This window comes from Euprymna scolopes, chromosome 46 (assembly GCF_053919585.1).
Source record: "Euprymna scolopes isolate OS-2025 chromosome 46, ASM5391958v1, whole genome shotgun sequence".
In the NCBI taxonomy this organism is placed as follows: Eukaryota; Metazoa; Mollusca; class Cephalopoda; order Sepiida; family Sepiolidae; genus Euprymna; species Euprymna scolopes.
In genome coordinates this window covers 25,266,722-25,285,042 of record NC_136527.1, presented here as the reverse complement: position 1 = coordinate 25,285,042, position 18,321 = coordinate 25,266,722, and the positions used below count along the sequence as shown (strand labels likewise).

Here is an 18,321-nt window from a genome sequence, read left to right as displayed (position 1 = left end):
TTATCCATGATATTCACCAAATAGATCGGCTCTATTTTGAAATGATTTATTTTTTTATTTTTCCTCTTCAATTTTGTTTTCTGCGAACTTGCTCTTCCGTTCGTCATCTTGAATGTTAACTTGAGTTTGTAAAGTCAATCACATTTGAAAAATCGTTTCCTTTATAAAAGCAGATAAAGTTAATCGAAAGCAGATTATAAAACAAAAACGTAAGTATCGATTTTTGCGCATTTGCAGAATACGTTAAAAATGTAAGGGAGATAACTATCTTTACTAAACGAATAATCCTAATGAAAATGTTGATTTATCGTTGAAATTTTTTCAATGTAGATTGATTTTTTGTTTTCAATATTGACTTAAATGTAAAGAAAAAAATAATTTTATAAATTTTAAATATTTTTAATTTATGTTGTTTTTTTTTTCAATTTTCTCAGTGGATTATTATCATTAATTTATTATTTTATTTTCAATACTTAAACATAAAAAATAACGATGGATGTCTAGAATCTGACGTAAAGCAAAAAACAAAACAAAAAAATGTTAAAAACTCTTAAAAAATCTTTACAATTTTATAATTTTTCGATTGTGCTGAAAACAAATATATGCTTCAAAAGTGGAAGGAATTCGATTTCATGATATGAGGAAATTACTTTTTTCAAAAGTGGGAATCATTTTTTTTATATATATAAATTTAATGTAAAATGAGCGGTACTAGAGCACTTATTGATCCATGCTGAAATAATAATGTTATTTTTAGAAAGCCATTCTTAACATGTGAAGAGGAGGGTGTTTTGTACCTATTCTGTACTTTAACCTAAGAATTGAATAAAAAAGATATCATAAAACTTTAATTAATCCTGAAAATACTATTTAAAAAATGGTGCGGATCCATAAGTGCACTAGCACCAAATAAGCACTCACTTTCAGGCCACACAGTGATAATTTTGGGGAGTGGGGGGAGGGGGCTGAAAGGCGTTTTGTTAAATAGTTACTTACTTTAGACCTTAACAATCAGATGACGATTTCTATAGTTTTTTTTGTGTGCTGAAAACGAATATCCCATTAAACTTTGTCACAAACAAGTCGTTTTCTGAATATTCTACAATGTAAAGAATTGGCCACAATGATAACATAAGGAATTACACGGCTTCATAATCAGAAAACTTCTTTGTGGCAAAAATATGCATATGCTTGCACATACAGAAATGGTCACCACTGATAACATAAGGAATAACACGTATCTGTATGCAGGTTTTTCTCTTTTTCTTTTCTTTAATATTCTCGAGTTTATTGAAAGATGAAATTAGGAAAAAATACTTTTATCTTCACTCAATAGGTTGGCTGATTTTACGTTAAATTCTTAATAAAAAAATGTAAAAAGAGTACATTTTTCATATCATGAAAACTATTTCTCTACGCCACTGTTAAAGCATATATAAGTTTCAGCACCCCCAAAACTTATAAAAGTGGTAATCATAAATGTTTTTTGGGGGAGGGGATTGAAATATTCTAGACATAGACCAGAACAATTTCTTCATAGTTTACAATGAAAAAAAAATGAATTTTAAAGTATATGAAACGTGTTAAGGTTATGGTTGAAGTCTAATGGTATATGAAACCTGTTATGGTTGGAGTCTTAGGGTATATGGAATGTGTTAAGGGTATGGTTGGGGTCTAAGTGTATATGAAACGTGATAAGGTTATGGTTGGAGTCTAAAGGTATATGAAACGTGTTAAGGTTATTGGTAAAGTGCAAAGGTATATTAAACGTGTTATGTTTTGGTTATGGTTGGAGTCTAAAGCTATATGGAATGTGTTAAGGTTATTGTTGGAGTCTATGTGTATATAAAACGTGCAAAGGTTGTGGTTTGAGTTTAAGGGTATATGGAAATGTAAAGGTTATGCTTGGAGTGTAAGGTATATGAAACGTAAAAAGGTTATGGTCGACATCTAAAGGTATATGAAACCTGTTAAGGTTATTGTTGGAGTCTAAGAGTATATGAAACGTGTTAAGGTTATGGTTGGAGTCCAAAGGTATATGTAATGTGTTAAGGTTATGGTTGGAGTCTAAAGGTATATGAAACGTGTTAAGGTTATGGTTGGAGTCCAAAGGTATATGTAATGTGTTAAGGTTATGGTTGGAGTCCAAAGGTATATGTAATGTGTTAAGGTTATGGTTGGAGTCTAATGGTATATGTAATGTGTTAAGGTTATGGTTGGAGTCTAAAGGTATATGAAACGTGTTAAGGTTATGGTTGGAGTCTAAAGGTATATGTAATGTGTTAAGGTTATGGTTGGAGTCCAAAGGTATATGTAATGTGTTAAGGTTATGGTTGGAGTCTAATGGTATATGTAATGTGTTAAGGTTATGGTTGGAGTCTAAAGGTATATGAAACGTGTTAAGGTTATGGTTGGAGTCTAAAGGTATATGTAATGTGTTAAGGTTATGGTTGGAGTCTAAAGGTATATGAAACGTGTTAAGGTTATGGTTGGAGTCTAAAGGTATATGTAATGTGTTAAGGTTATGGTTGGAGTCCAAAGGTATATGTAATGTGTTAAGGTTATGGTTGGAGTCTAAAGGTATATGTAATGTGTTAAGGTTATGGTTGGAGTCTAAAGGTATATGTAATGTGTTAAGGTTATGGTTGGAGTCTAAAGGTATATGTAATGTGTTAAGGTTATGGTTGGAGTCCAAAGGTATATGTAATGTGTTAAGGTTATGGTTGGAGTCTAAAGGTATATGAAACGTGTTAAGGTTATGGTTGGAGTCTAAAGGTATATGTAATGTGTTAAGGTTATGGTTGGAGTCTAAAGGTATATGTAATGTGTTAAGGTTATGGTTGGAGTCCAAAGGTATATGTAATGTGTTAAGGTTATGGTTGGAGTCTAATGGTATATGTAATGTGTTAAGGTTATGGTTGGAGTCTAAAGGTATATGAAACGTGTTAAGTTTATGGTTGGAGTCTAAAGGTATATGTAATGTGTTAAGGTTATGGTTGGAGTCTAAAGGTATATGAAACGTGTTAAGGTTATGGTTGGAGTCTAAAGGTATATGTAATGTGTTAAGGTTATGGTTGGAGTCCAAAGGTATATGTAATGTGTTAAGGTTATGGTTGGAGTCTAAAGGTATATGTAATGTGTTAAGGTTATGGTTGGAGTCTAAAGGTATATGTAATGTGTTAAGGTTATGGTTGGAGTCTAAGAGTATATGAAACGTGTTAAGGTTATGGTTGGAGTCCAAAGGTATATGTAATGTGTTAAGGTTATGGTTGGAGTCCAAAGGTATATGTAATGTGTTAAGGTTATGGTTGGAGTCTAAAGGTATATGTAATGTGTTAAGGTTATGGTTGGAGTCTAAGAGTATATGAAACGTGTTAAGGTTATGGTTGGAGTCCAAAGGTATATGTAATGTGTTAAGGTTATGGTTGGAGTCTAAAGGTATATGAAACGTGTTAAGGTTATGGTTGGAGTCTAAAGGTATATGTAATGTGTTAAGGTTATGGTTGGAGTCTAAAGGTATATGAAACGTGTTAAGGTTATGGTTGGAGTCCAAAGGTATATGTAATGTGTTAAGGTTATGGTTGGAGTCTAAGAGTATATGAAACGTGTTAAGGTTATGGTTGGAGTCCAAAGGTATATGTAATGTGTTAAGGTTATGGTTGGAGTCTAAAGGTATATGAAACGTGTTAAGGTTATGGTTGGAGTCTAAAGGTATATGTAATGTGTTAAGGTTATGGTTGGAGTCCAAAGGTATATGTAATGTGTTAAGGTTATGGTTGGAGTCTAATGGTATATGTAATTTGTTAAGGTTATGGTTGGAGTCTAAAGGTATATGAAACGTGTTAAGGTTATGGTTGGAGTCTAAAGGTATATGTAATGTGTTAAGGTTATGGTTGGAGTCCAAAGGTATATGTAATGTGTTAAGGTTATGGTTGGAGTCTAATGGTATATGTAATGTGTTAAGGTTATGGTTGGAGTCTAAAGGTATATGAAACGTGTTAAGGTTATGGTTGGAGTCTAAAGGTATATGTAATGTGTTAAGGTTATGGTTGGAGTCCAAAGGTATATGTAATGTGTTAAGGTTATGGTTGGAGTCTAATGGTATATGTAATGTGTTAAGGTTATGGTTGGAGTCTAAAGGTATATGAAACGTGTTAAGGTTATGGTTGGAGTCTAAAGGTATATGAAACGTGTTAAGGTTATGGTTGGAGTCCAAAGGTATATGTAATGTGTTAAGGTTATGGTTGGAGTCCAAAGGTATATGTAATGTGTTAAGGTTATGGTTGGAGTCTAAAGGTATATGAAACGTGTTAAGGTTATGGTTGGAGTCCAAAGGTATATGTAATGTGTTAAGGTTATGGTTGGAGTCTAAAGGTATATGAAACGTGTTAAGGTTATGGTTGGAGTCTAAAGGTATATGAAACGTGTTAAGGTTATGGTTGGAGTCCAAAGGTATATGAAACGTGTTAAGGTTATGGTTGGAGTCCAAAGGTATATGTAATGTGTTAAGGTTATGGTTGGAGTCCAAAGGTATATGTAATGTGTTAAGGTTATGGTTGGAGTCTAAAGGTATATGTAATGTGTTAAGGTTATGGTTGGAGTCCAAAGGTATATGTAATGTGTTAAGGTTATGGTTGGAGTCTAAAGGTATATGTAATGTGTTAAGGTTATGGTTGAAGTCTAAAGGTATATGAAACGTGTTAAGGTTATGGTTGGAGTCTAAATGTATATAAAACGTGTTATGGTTGGAGTGTAAGGGTATATGAAACGTGTTAAGGTCATGGTTGGAGTCTAATGGTATATGAAACATGTTAAGGTAATGGTTGAAGTCTAATAGTATAGCAAACGGGTTAATGTTATGGTTGGAATCTAATGGTATATGAAACGTGTTATCGTTGCAGTGTAAGTGTATATGAAACGTGTTAAGGTTATGGTTGGAGTGTAAGGGTATATAAAACGTGTTAAGGTTATTGTGGAGTCTAAGAGTATATGAAACGTGTTAAGATTATCGTTGGAGTCTAATGGTGTATGAAACGTGTTAAGGTTATGGTTGGAGTCTAAGGTTCTAGTGAACGTGTTATGGTTATGGTTGGAGTTTAAGTGTATACGAAACGTGTTAAGGTTATGGTTGGAGTCTAAAGGTATATGGAATGTTTTAAGGTTATTGTTGGAGTCTAAAGGTATATGGAATGTTTTAAGGTTATTGTTGGAGTCTAAATATATATTAAACGTGTTAAGGTTATGATGGAGTGTAGGAGTATATGAAACATGTTAAGGTTATGCTTGGAGTCTAATGGTATATGAAACGTGTTAAGGTTATGGGTGGAGTTTAAGTGCATATGAAACGTGTTAATGTTATGGTTGGAGTTTAAGGGTATAGTAAACGTATTTGGGTTATGGTTGGAGTGTAAGGGTATATGAAACCTGTAAAGGTTATGGTTGGTGTCTAATGGTATTAAACGTGTCAAAGTTATGGTTGGAGTCTAATGATATAAGAAACATGTTAAGGTTATGGTTGGAGTCTTTGTGTATATGAAACGTATTAAGGTTATGGTTGGAGTCTAATTGTATATTAAACCTGTTAAGCTTATGGTTGGAGTCTAATGGTATATGAAACGTGTTAAGGTTATGGTTGGAGTCTTATGGCATATGAAACGTGTTAATGTTATGGTTGGAGTCTAAGGGTCTAGTGAACGTGTTAAGGTTATCGATTGAGCTTAAGGGTATATGGAACGTGTTAAGGTTATGGTGTGATTCTAAGTGTATATGAAACGTATGAAGGTTATGGTTGGAGTCTAAATGTATACGGAATGTTTTAAGGTTATTGTTGGAGTCTAAATATATATTAAATGTGTTAAGGTTATGGTGGAGTGTACGGGTATATGTAACGTGTTAAGGTTATGGTTGGAGTGTAAGGGTATATGAAACGTGTTAATGTTATGGTTGGAGTCAAAAAGTATATGGAATGTGTTAAGGTTATGGTTGGAGTCTATGTGTATATTAAACGTGTAAAGGTTATGGCTTGAGTTTAAGTGTATATGGAAGTATATATCTTATGGCTGAAGTCTAATAGTATATGCAGCGTATTAAGGTTATGGTTGGTGTCTAAATATATATAAAATGTTTAAAGGTTATGGTTGGTGTCTAGTGGTATTACACGTGTTAAAGTTATGGTTAGAGTCTAATGTTATATGAAACGTATTAAAGTTATGGTTTGAGTCTAATGGTATATGAAACGTATTAAGGTTATGGTTGGAGTCTAAGGGTATAGTGAATTTGTTACGGTTATCATTTGAGTTTAAGGGTATATAGAATGTGTTAACGTTATTGTTGGAGTGTTAGGGTATATGAAACGTGTTTAGGTTATGGTTGGAATCTAAAGATATATGTAATGTGTTAAGGTTATGGTTGGAGTCTATGTGTGTATGAAACGTGTTAAGGTTATGGTTGGAGTCTAAAGGTATATTGAATGTGTTAAGGTTATTGTTGGGGTCTTTATGTATATAAAACGTGTTAAGGTTATGGTTGGAGTGTTAGGGTATATGAAACGTGTTAAGGTTATGGCTGGAGTCTAATGGTATATGAAATGTGTTAAGGTTATGGTTGGAGTCTTAAGGTATATGAGACGTGGTAAGGCTATTGTTGGAGTCTAAGGGTATATGAAACGTGTTAAGGTTATGGTTGGAGTCTAAGGGTATATGAAACGTGTTAGGGGGAAACAGTAAACCCTTACATATCATTTACATACATGACTGTCAAGTTAAACATTTGTTCTGCAGTACATTTTTCATCAGCAAGAAAAAAATTGTGCACTTCATTTTTAGATAAAAATATAAAAACTTATTTCATCCTACAGCAGAGAAAAACTGTTTCAGCCTTCTTGTAAGTGGCCACAAAAACCTCCAGCCAACCACTATACATATCGATGAGCATGGAATACATTTGCCTATTCGTTCACCTTAAATAAACATGGTCAGAAATATTTTTGCTCATATATATATATATATATATATATTGTGTCTGCACAAATAATTAACAAGAACACGGAAAGTAAAAGTATAACAAGAATATATTAGGAAGAAAAGTTATATGCATATTTACATGTCTTCAGATATACTTCAGTTGGAGATATTCTAGCAGGTGGCGTGTTGCATGTCTTACTGAAGGCAACATAGGCGTCTTGCCTACTTGGCGGTAGTTGCAGGACTCTTCCGGTATTGGTGATTGATACCTTTATCTCACTCATTAACCTATGTTAATTAGTGGATTTCTCCACAACAATATATATATATATTGTGACCATATGTTGCAGTACATATAATTGTCCATAATTGTTCATCGTCTGCAAGAAGTAATACAGAATCTCGGTCATCACCATCAACGTTTTTATTCCATTTTAGACGACTTACCGTTCTTCATCTGCATCTTTAAATCTAAAAATGACCTTATCTGCCTCTTGTTCCCTAATTAAATCAAAACCCAATAACGTATGATGTTTGTGCGATACTGATGAGTCTTGAACCTTCTTATTTACAGAGTAATTCCTACCATCTATTTCTACCAGGAAACGTCTCTGCTCAAATCAACGGTGCATAACAAAAGATCCACACAAACGTTTTTCTTCTCCTTCAAAGCCCACGTCTGTATTTTCCTATTCTATATAGGCGAGTTTAATATTAATATTGAATAAATATTTTAAAGGTATGTGATTTTTATAGATGTTGACCTTCATACTATGAAAATATTCATTCAACTTATTAAGGGCATAGTGTATCATGTAATTATTAAGTGTATCGTGTATGCTTCTTTTTCTATAGTCGACCATCTTGTCTGCATATTACTAAGTTTATGGGATAAGAATAAATTAATTGGTTTATCAACCTCTCTGCTCTCTCTGATCCGTGTACAGTCTGTAGTATTTCTCAGTATTGGGATAAGTCAGTATAACAATACATCCTCACCTCATTTTTATTAAGCCAGTAATGGTTTATTATCACATATTTATTACTGACCTTTCTGCTCCTCTATAATTTTTTTCCTCAATTCTAATCAACTCTATGTGCATTGGTACACCCTTGTTCAGTAACACCTAATTATCTACCTAGCTTTTTTACTTACTTAAGTTTTAAGTCCTAGTCCTCTACTCTCTACTTTGTTTCCTCTTTTGCGTCAAGCCAGATCCTCCATTTAACTTCTGCTATAGCTTTCTGATAATCCACTTGAAGATCTTGTGGCTTGTGTCTCATCACAAACATCTTCACTCTCCTATCCCTTAAACCCTAAAAAAAATCCCAGTACCTGTTTTCTGACTTGTCTGCTCCTCCAGTCTATTCCACTTTAAACACCTTCTGCTAATCTATCTTTTGCATATAGCCCTGTATCCATTTTAACCTACCCTACTGGTTTTTTTCAATTCTGAAGTCAGTCCCTGCGAAAAATTTGAAAATAGCTGCTACTTCATTATAACAATCGTAAGCTACTGACGAAAGAACAAGAAAATAAAACAACAAAATGATTTTTTTAATAAATACGAAAGAGAGAAAAAAATTAGCTTAAAAAATTTTGAGCATACATCTGATTTTTATTATCTTATGTGCATCACATATATGTATATATTTGTTGTTTTCGAGCAGAAACAGGAGGGTTAAAAATGGAATGTCACGTACCGTATTGTTTTATGTTTTTGTTTTCCTAAACTTCACGAGACCTTTCTTTGTTGTATGTTTACAGTTCGTCCAGGCTTCTTTAATATTTGTTCGAATAACTCGTAAAAACCTTCAGCAAATGGAATGTATGTTCTGCTGTCGTTGACATGAGCTCGGCCTTGACAGCTGTGGGTGTTAAATAGTTGACCTTACACCACTGACAATATCAATCATGACAAACTAACCTCATCTTCCTGTGCATTTGTTACCATCTGTAATGCATGCGTTTGCATATGTGCACCATCACATTACACCAAGGAATTAAACTCTTGTCGCTTTTACTTTACAAGTCATGTGATTCCATGTGAGGTTAACATCATTAAAAGACTTTCATAACAGCCCAAATATTTTTTAATATCTTTAAATATGTAGCTAGTCAATTCTTACAATATATATAATGTAAACAATGTAATAGTTTGTTTCCTACAACACCGAGCAAAAACAATATGTACTAATAGCAATACATGTCAAAGTGAGGTGGAAAATTTGAGAGAAACCATCCACTAGAGAGATAAACACGAGAGTATACAAGGGGGATTCAACTCTCCAGGAACATGTGCATGTACAGTTATAACCGTAACACCCTCTCTTGTCTGGGGGCGGGACGCATCCGTCACTATCCTGGTTCACGGGAGCATACTTGTGATGTACTCTTGGCAGTGTTCATCACTCCCAGCTCACAGGACGATAGATGCAACCCAGCAGGGCTACATTCTTACTTGTCTGGTGGTGGACCCCTCAAGGGTGACCAGCCTCCCACCGGTCACTGGAAAATATCTCTCTGCTGCTCAGGGCATGCGAAGTGTGCATGACCCTAAGTCCGTGTGGCAACATCATTCACTTCGGCCATCACTCTGGCTTCGTGCTGGATCCAGTCTGTCTCCTGCATCATCTGGCGTCAAGGCATACCTTAAATAAACTGCATCTTCATTCAGGCCGGCAGTCGAGAAACAAAGAAAAACTCTGGTTCATTTTCGTAAAAAAACAAACAAAATAATTATTTATAAATAATTTTACACTTGTTTAAAGTCGAGTTCTTTGATCCGAGCTTTGTGATGCAGGTTGTATAACTTAAGTTCATCTAGTTGATTTCCCAGCTAAGAAAAAGAGCTTTTCAACTTAGCTCCTATGAGGGTTTCTGTCCCCACCCCAGGCGGGGCGAGAGCGATGTGGACGTCTCGATGCCAGCAAGTAAAAAAACCCTAAATCTAAAAAGACAATCGTTTTTATAACACTGGCTTTTTCCCCCTCCTCTGTCATTTTTAAGATTACTTTTTCTACACATCTTCTTTCTATTTCCCATTGTCTTATATTCTTCCTCTTTTCTCTTGTCTTGAATTTTCTCCCTCCTCCTCAACATCATACCTCCATTTAATTTTACTTTTACTTTTTTTTAACCGAACTTTGGGACTGACGCGATAATTATTTATTTAACCATGAGTGGTTCGTCATCTGAGTCGAATATATTTGGTTGGCGACTTTTTTTTACCCTAAATTTCCTATAGATGTCAGCCAGTGAGATCGTATCCCTTACATACCTTTCAACAGAATATATTGTTTCCATAATATCTGAATTGTTCTCAACTCAACCAGAAAACGATCCTGTATTGTTGTTCTGCTAAACTCAAGAATCTCATTATCATATTTTTTTTGGATCATTGAAATATTTTATTTATTTCTGCCTCTTCTTATCGCTACATAAGTACAAAATGTAAATTAAAACTGCTTAAAGAACAATTATTATCTATTATTTCCTTCTTCTTAATAAAGTCCCAGAGACATTTTTCTTTTTTTTTTCTTGACCAACTATCACACCCCTTCCCCTTCCTTCTCTTCCTCTATTTGAAAATCATGACCATCTGGTATCCCGGGGGATCTTGCTACATCTACCCCTTCCTTTTCCTTGCCATTTGCTTGCAAATTACACTGAAGCACCCTGCATCAGAAGCACGACCAGAAACTAGGGATTCTACAATCAAAAATTAATCATAAAAAAAACAACCGACAAAATTGTTCATTCAGCATGCAAAAATGTTCGTGGATTAATGGTCCATTCGGTATGCAAAAATGTTCTGCTCTAATAGTTCTGCTTATTTTTGTGCATGAGCTTGTATGCGTGCATATGTACTTGTGGTTAGTCCATAGTTCTTATCCTCAGAGAAAATGAAACTCGCTCAATAACTAAACATGCACCAATGCATTTGTAAGCTTCAACAGCTCGGGAGTCAGGGATTTCATATTCGCCTTCACATGCATATATTTGTTTTTTTTTTATTGATAAACTCCCATTTTTTTCACTTTACTAGCCCTTTTTTTTAAGGTGACTAAACCATGTACATGCAAAACAGTTTCTCTTTTCTTTCTTTTTGTTTCAGTCTTCTCTACAACTGCAAAACATGTTTTTTTGTGCATGCAAAACATGTTTTTTTCTTTTCATTTTTTTCCATTTTCGGTCCTTCTCTATGACTTAACCTATGTGCATGCAACTGAGGAAAGATAACCATGCTCAGTTCACTATTAAATGAGGGCTCATACACCCTTTAAACTACTTGCTCATTTTACCTTTCTCATAAAAACTCATAAAATAATCAGAAAAATATTTGCACTTTTGATATTTGCTTTTTCATTCTTTTTCTTTTTTTAATAATGGCTTAAGGACTGATCTTGGGGTCCCTGCTGTCACCTTGGGTTTTGGCGATGGTTGCAGCTCATGCATGCTATCCAGGTTTCGGTGGAGGGCACTCATTGATATCCGCACTTTGCTCAGGTGTGCTCTTGTCAGTTGTCAGTGGTTTGTGATAAGTACAAAATGGAAATTAAAACCGCTTAAAGAACAATTATTATCTATTATTTCCGTCTTCTTAATAAAGTCAGTTCTTACATTTAACACTGGGGAATTCCTTCATCATTGACCCCCACATCCTTATCCAGCTATCTGCTAATTAAAAAACAATCTCAAGATTTCTCTCACACCTCATTGAGTAAAAGAAAGGTCAGATCCTATCCACATATTCATTTTTCTGATATTTCTCTTCTTTCTCAAATTTAGTTAGTCTTAAACTAAACTCTGTTTACTGCTATGCCTTTTAAGGGGACTTGCCTCTCTCTCTCTCTCTCTCTCTCTCTCTCTCTCTCTCTCTCTTTCTCTCTCTCTCTCTCTCTCTCTCTCTCTCATATCAATGACAACATATGCACGTCCGTTCTTATACAACGACGACGTATCAACCAGTTTATACGAATACATATTTAATTTTCACTTTTTCCTTTGGGGTGTGAGAAACAAATCAACAATACGTTGCATATTAAGACAAAACTTTCGCTACGGAGACTTAATCAAGAAAAACCACACTGACAACCGCACCTAAAAAAATCATTGGAGCAAAGCAAAATGAACTAATAAAAATCTGCCCTTACCTTCTTCTCGTCTGCTTCTTTCGATCTCCTTTTCTTTGTCTCTTGTGGTCTTCCTTGCTCCTTGCTGCACAGTTTTTCCCTGCATTCTGACTGCTGGCTATTATTTTTTTTTAGCTATGCCCTCAAAGTTCAATTTCAATCTTTCTTTTTGATAAGTTCAATGTCGGTCTGTCTTTTCTTTTCGATAAGTTTTCTTTTCAATCGTTCTTTTTCCCCCCGATTTTTTTAAAAACATTTTTCTGTGCCATTTTCCTTTTTCTTATATTTTTCGATGTTTTTTCTTCAAGAAAACTGAGTTCCAGACGCTTCAAAAATGTGTTCATGGTTACTCATTTGTGCACATCTCAGAGATGTGATGTCCTAGGTAATCGGCACTATAATATTACCCTAACCCCCTCTCTTATCTGGGAGCAGGGCACATCCGTCACTATCCTGGTTCACGGGAGTATACTTGTGATGTACTCTTGTCAGTGTTCATCGCTCTTGGCTCGTAGGACCATAGATGCAACCCAGCAGGACTACATTCTTACTTGTCTAGTGGTGAACCCCTCAAGAGTGACCAGCCTCTCACCGGTCACTGGAAAATATCTTTCTGCTTCTCATGGGCATGCAAAATGTAGTCGCTTGTAAAAAAATCATGACTAAGAGATTCCATGTAAATGTGGAAAATTATACAAATGTGAGCCATGTCATTCATTAACAGTAAGATTAGTAAAATATTGAAAAACTGTAATATGTTAAGAGATTGAAAAATCAGTTATATCAGAATATATATGGATGGAAAAGGGAAACTATTGACCCTTATAGGATGAAGTAAATAATTATAGATTATAGGATGAAGTAAATAATTATAGATTATCGGATGAAGTAAATAATTATAGATTATAGGATGAAGTAAATTATAGATTATAGGATGAGGTAAATAATTATAGATTATAGGATGAAGTAAATAATTATAGGATGAAGTAAATTATAGATTATAGGATGAAGTAAATAATTATAGATTATAGGATGAACTAAATAATAGATTATAGGCAGAAGTAAATAATTATAGATTATAGGATGAAGTAAATAATTATAGATTATAGGATGAAGTAAATAATTATAGATTATAGGATGAAGTAAATAATAGATTATAGGATGAAGTAAATAATTATAGATTATAGGATGAAGTAAATTATAGATTATAGATTATAGGATGAAGTAAATAATTATAGATTATAGGATGAAGTAAATAATAGATTATAGGATGAAGTAAATAATTATAGATTATAGGATGAAGTAAATAATTATAGATTATAGGATGAAGTAATTAATTATAGATTATAGGATGAAGTAAATAATTATAGATTATAGGATGAAGTAAATTATAGATTATAGGATGAAGTAAATAATTATAGATTATAGGATGAAGTAAATTATAGATTATAGGATGAAGTAAATAATTATAGATTATAGGATGAACTAAATAATAGATTATAGGCAGAAGTAAATAATTATAGATTATAGGATGAAGTAAATAATTATAGATTATAGGATGAAGTAAATAATTATAGATTATAGGATGAAGTAAATAATAGATTATAGGATGAAGTAAATAATTATAGATTATAGGATGAAGTAAATTATAGATTATAGATTATAGGATGAAGTAAATAATTATAGATTATAGGATGAAGTAAATAATTATAGATTATAGGATGAAGTAATTAATTATAGATTATAGGATGAAGTAAATAATTATAGATTATAGGATGAAGTAAATAATTATAGATTATAGGATGAAGTAAATTATAGATTATAGGATGAAGTAAATAATTATAGATTATAGGATGAACTAAATAATAGATTATAGGCAGAAGTAAATAATTATAGATTATAGGATGAAGTAAATAATTATAGATTATAGGATGAAGTAAATAATTATAGATTATAGGATGAAGTAAATAATAGATTATAGGATGAAGTAAATAATTATAGATTATAGGATGAAGTAAATAATAGATTATAGATTATAGGATGAAGTAAATAATTATAGATTATAGGATGAAGTAAATAATAGATTATAGGATGAAGTAAATAATTATAGATTATAGGATGAAGTAAATAATTATAGATTATAGGATGAAGTAAATAATTATAGATTATAGGATGAAGTAAATAATTATAGATTATAGGATGAAGTAAATAATTATAGATTATAGGATGAAGTAAATAATAGATTATAGGATGAAGTAAATAATTATAGATTATAGGATGAAGTAAATTATAGATTATAGATTATAGGATGAAGTAAATAATTATAGATTATAGGATGAAGTAAATAATAGATTATAGGATGAAGTAAATAATTATAGATTATAGGATGAAGTAAATAATTATAGATTATAGGATGAAGTAAATAATTATAGATTATAGGATGAAGTAAATAATAGATTATAGGATGAAGTAAATAATTATAGATTATAGGATGAAGTAAATAATTATAGATTAAAAACAACAGTGAAAAGCTGTCTTAAGGAAACAAATGAGCTTTAAACCATCTTAAAATTCCACCTTTTAGGCAACAAAGCATCTCTAATCGTAATTGTTGTCGTTCCAGTTTAGACAATGTAACATCTAGTCCATATGCCTCGATTTCTTAGCCACTGTTAGGAGCTCACTAATTCCGCCTTTCTTGTATATCTAATGGATAAATCTGGCCATCCTAAAGTTACTTCGTACAGGAAAGGGAATGCTATAGATAACAACGTCAGCAATAGATTTAAAATGGCTTCACAAATCCAACAAAAAAAAAGCACATCAATTTTTTTTAACCAAGCAGTATTGCATAACACTCTACTCATTTTTTTATTTTCATTAATAATAGATGTTTTTGATATTTTTAATAAAAAATAAACATGAAATATATTATTTTAAATTTATTTCATATTTTCAGAATTTGCAACACTGAAAGGAAACGAATTAATGGGTAAGAAGGGCTTTTCTTCATTGGTGATTTAAAGGTTTTAAATTATTTTACATTTTTGTCATATGAATTTTACTAGCATGCCTATGATCATACACTACATTGCATACACATTTTGTGGAATATATATATATATCTACACTGGAAAATCTGAGAAAGAACTGGATATCCAATGTAGTAGCAAATCTCAGGAACATAACAAAATACCAATAACTTATGTACGACATGAAAATAAACTGGAATCTTCCAATGTATCAATCATACCAGTCATTCTAGCAGCAACTGGGCTAAGGAAAAATAATTTCAAAAACTATCTGGCTAATATACACAGTTAACCAAGTGCAAAAGTACAAACAATAGCACTTAAAGTTCTTAAATCCCCAGGAAAAACCAAATGATAAGGAATTTAAAATAAGAAAGAGACAAACTACATTCTTCTTTTTTTTCATGGAAGTCACATTTGTTGAAAAATATGATAACACATATGGGAGACAAACCACATTCTTGTGAAGTATGTGGTTCTTCTTTTGCACGGAAGTCACATTTGGTGAGTCATCTGAAAACACATACGGGAGAAAAACCACATTCTTGTGAGGTATGTGCCTCTCCTTTTGCACAGAAGTCACATTTGGTGCGTCATATGAAAACACATATGGGAGTAAAACCACATTCTTGTGAAGTATGTGGTTCTTCTTTTGCACAGAAGTCACATTTGTTGAGTCATATGACAACACATACGGGAGAGAAACCACATTCTTGTGAAGTATGTGGTTCTTCTTTTGCCTGGAAAGCAAATTTGTTGAGCCATATACTAACACATACGGGAGACAAACCACATTCTTGTGAGGTTTGTGGCTCTTCTTTTGCACGGAAGTCATATTTATCGAAGCATATGATCACACATACGGGAGACAAACCACATTCTTGTGAGATATGTGGTTTTTCTTTTGCAGAGAAGTCAACTTTATCACAGCATATGCTAACACATCTGGGAGTCAAACCACATTCTTGTAAAGTATGTGGTTCTTCTTTTGCACAGAAGTCACGTTTGTTGAGGCATATGGCAACACATACGGGAGAGAAACCGCATTCTTGTGAAGTATGTGGTTCTTCTTTTGCAGAAAAGTCAACTTTGTCGCGTCATATGCTAACACACACGGGAGAGAAGCCACATTCTTCTGAAGTTTGTGGTTCTTCTTTTGCACGGAGGTCACATTTGTTGAATCATATGAAAACACATACGGAAGACAAACCACATTCAAATATAGTATAAATTCTTCTTTTGCAAGAGAGTCAAATTTATAGTTAATTTTTTGGTTGATTTCAATTAAAAGTATGGAAATGTTCGTTGTTTTGCTGCCTTCTAAAAATAAGAAAATAAAAAAAAGGAGAAAAACAACATTCTTGTGAAGTATGTGGTTCTCCTTTTTCATGCCAGTAAAATTTGTTTAATCATAAAAACACATGTGGGACAAGAGGAAGAAAGCGGTAACTGTAGTTGAAGCGTCAATAATGATGCTGGCATTAACACAGCAGCAAGAAAGAAAATAGCAAAATACCAATGATACGAATGGATTGTAGGAACACTCGGGCTAATGAAAAAGAACTTCAGAAACTATCTGGCGAATATACCCGGAGAACCAAGTGCAAAATAAATACAACCAATGGCAATAGAGGAAGAGTTAGAATCTTAAAAAGGTCTCTCGGTTGGAGTAAAACTAATGGGAGAATGTTTCACATCCGGTAGAATGCCCCATCCCCAGCAAAAACGATGTGATAAGAATGTTAAGGAAAAAGACGAAGATTAGCCACATTCTTCTTTTGCACATGTCATACTTGTTGCGTCATATGAAAACGCATACAGGAGACGACCTGACATAGTTATATGGAATAAGTCAGAGAGAGTTGCAACCTTGGTTGAAGTTATTGCCCCTAATGATGGAGGTCTGAACAGAGCTGAAAGGGAGAAACAGATCTCATGTATGATATGAAAAGAAACTGGAATATTAGAGAGATATCAATCATACCTAAATAATATTCCTGGTGAACCAAGTGCAAAAGAGATCCAGATAACTGCAATTACGGGAACAACTAGGATACTAAAAAAAAAGCTCTCGGTTGATTTCAATGAAAAGCAGGAGAATGTTATCAACTGGTTTGGCTGCCCCATACTTAGTGTTATAATCTTCAAAGGAAGAAAAATTTTGAAAAAGAGATAAACTACATTAATGTGAAGTATGTGATTTTTGTTGGGCACAGAAGTCAGATTTGTTGCGTCATATGAAAACACATACAAGAAACAGTATCGGATGATCTTCAAAATATCGATACGTCAACGTTGCATTCCAGCTTCATTAAACAAGACCCTCATGGAAGGAGCCAGCAGAACAACCTCTATCATGCAATTGGCAAACCATTTTAATCAAGACTGTTTTATAAATATGACAGAATTAGAAAACAAGTCTGCTACGGAAATCACCCAGAAGAGTTGTTAAAAATACTCTATAACTTTTTATTAACGAAAATTGGAAAAATGGGTCAAAAAATATTGTGAGAAATATTTTTTGGATTCATTCATATCGGACTATATAAGTTTGAACTACACAGAAATAGGGAGGATGAGCCATTTGACATCGAGCTATCAGGTTCTTCTAGAGGATGGCTACTATACAATGGAATTGTTCAAAAGCAAACGTTAGAATCTCAAAATGATTGTTCGGGGGAAATATATGAGATAGGATGCCAGGCATTAACCACCAGCTTAAACAAAAAAAATTAAATTAAAAAGTAGCCAAACCACATTCCTTTGACGTATGTGGTTCTTTGCGTAGAAGGAATATTTGTTGTGTCAAATGCAAAAACATATGGAAGACAAAAGAACTTTAATAGAACATTCAAATATCTATGTATTTCATATAGACTTTAACGTAAGCCTCACGTAGGAAGCCTATTAATTTCTGAGAACTTCGACCGATGAAAAGTGAAACAATATATCATATTCTTGTAAAACTTTGACATTGTGAATTCCGATATGCCAGGAAATCTGTAGCAGTAGCACCTATATCCAGTTGCCATCCATCTGTCATTGATGAGGCAGCTATCATCCATTGGGATGCTACATTTTTTGAAGATCCATGCTTGAACAACATCTGATTATCATTTACTCAACAATTATAAACTGATTAGCCATATACAACGTCGATGGTGATAGTTGTGTAGCAGTTATATTTTGTA

At 33.3% G+C, this 18,321-nt stretch overlaps 1 long non-coding RNA gene across 1 annotated transcript; it reads left to right on the top strand.

The window, feature by feature from the left end:
• The first annotated feature begins 107 nt into the window (after positions 1 to 107).
• LOC145270722 (uncharacterized) lies at positions 108 to 17,289 on the top strand. The gene is made up of 2 exons (XR_013865537.1): positions 108 to 209; positions 15,058 to 17,289. It is a non-coding gene; the product is annotated as an uncharacterized LOC145270722 (long non-coding RNA).
• The last annotated feature ends 1,032 nt before the right edge of the window (positions 17,290 to 18,321 follow it).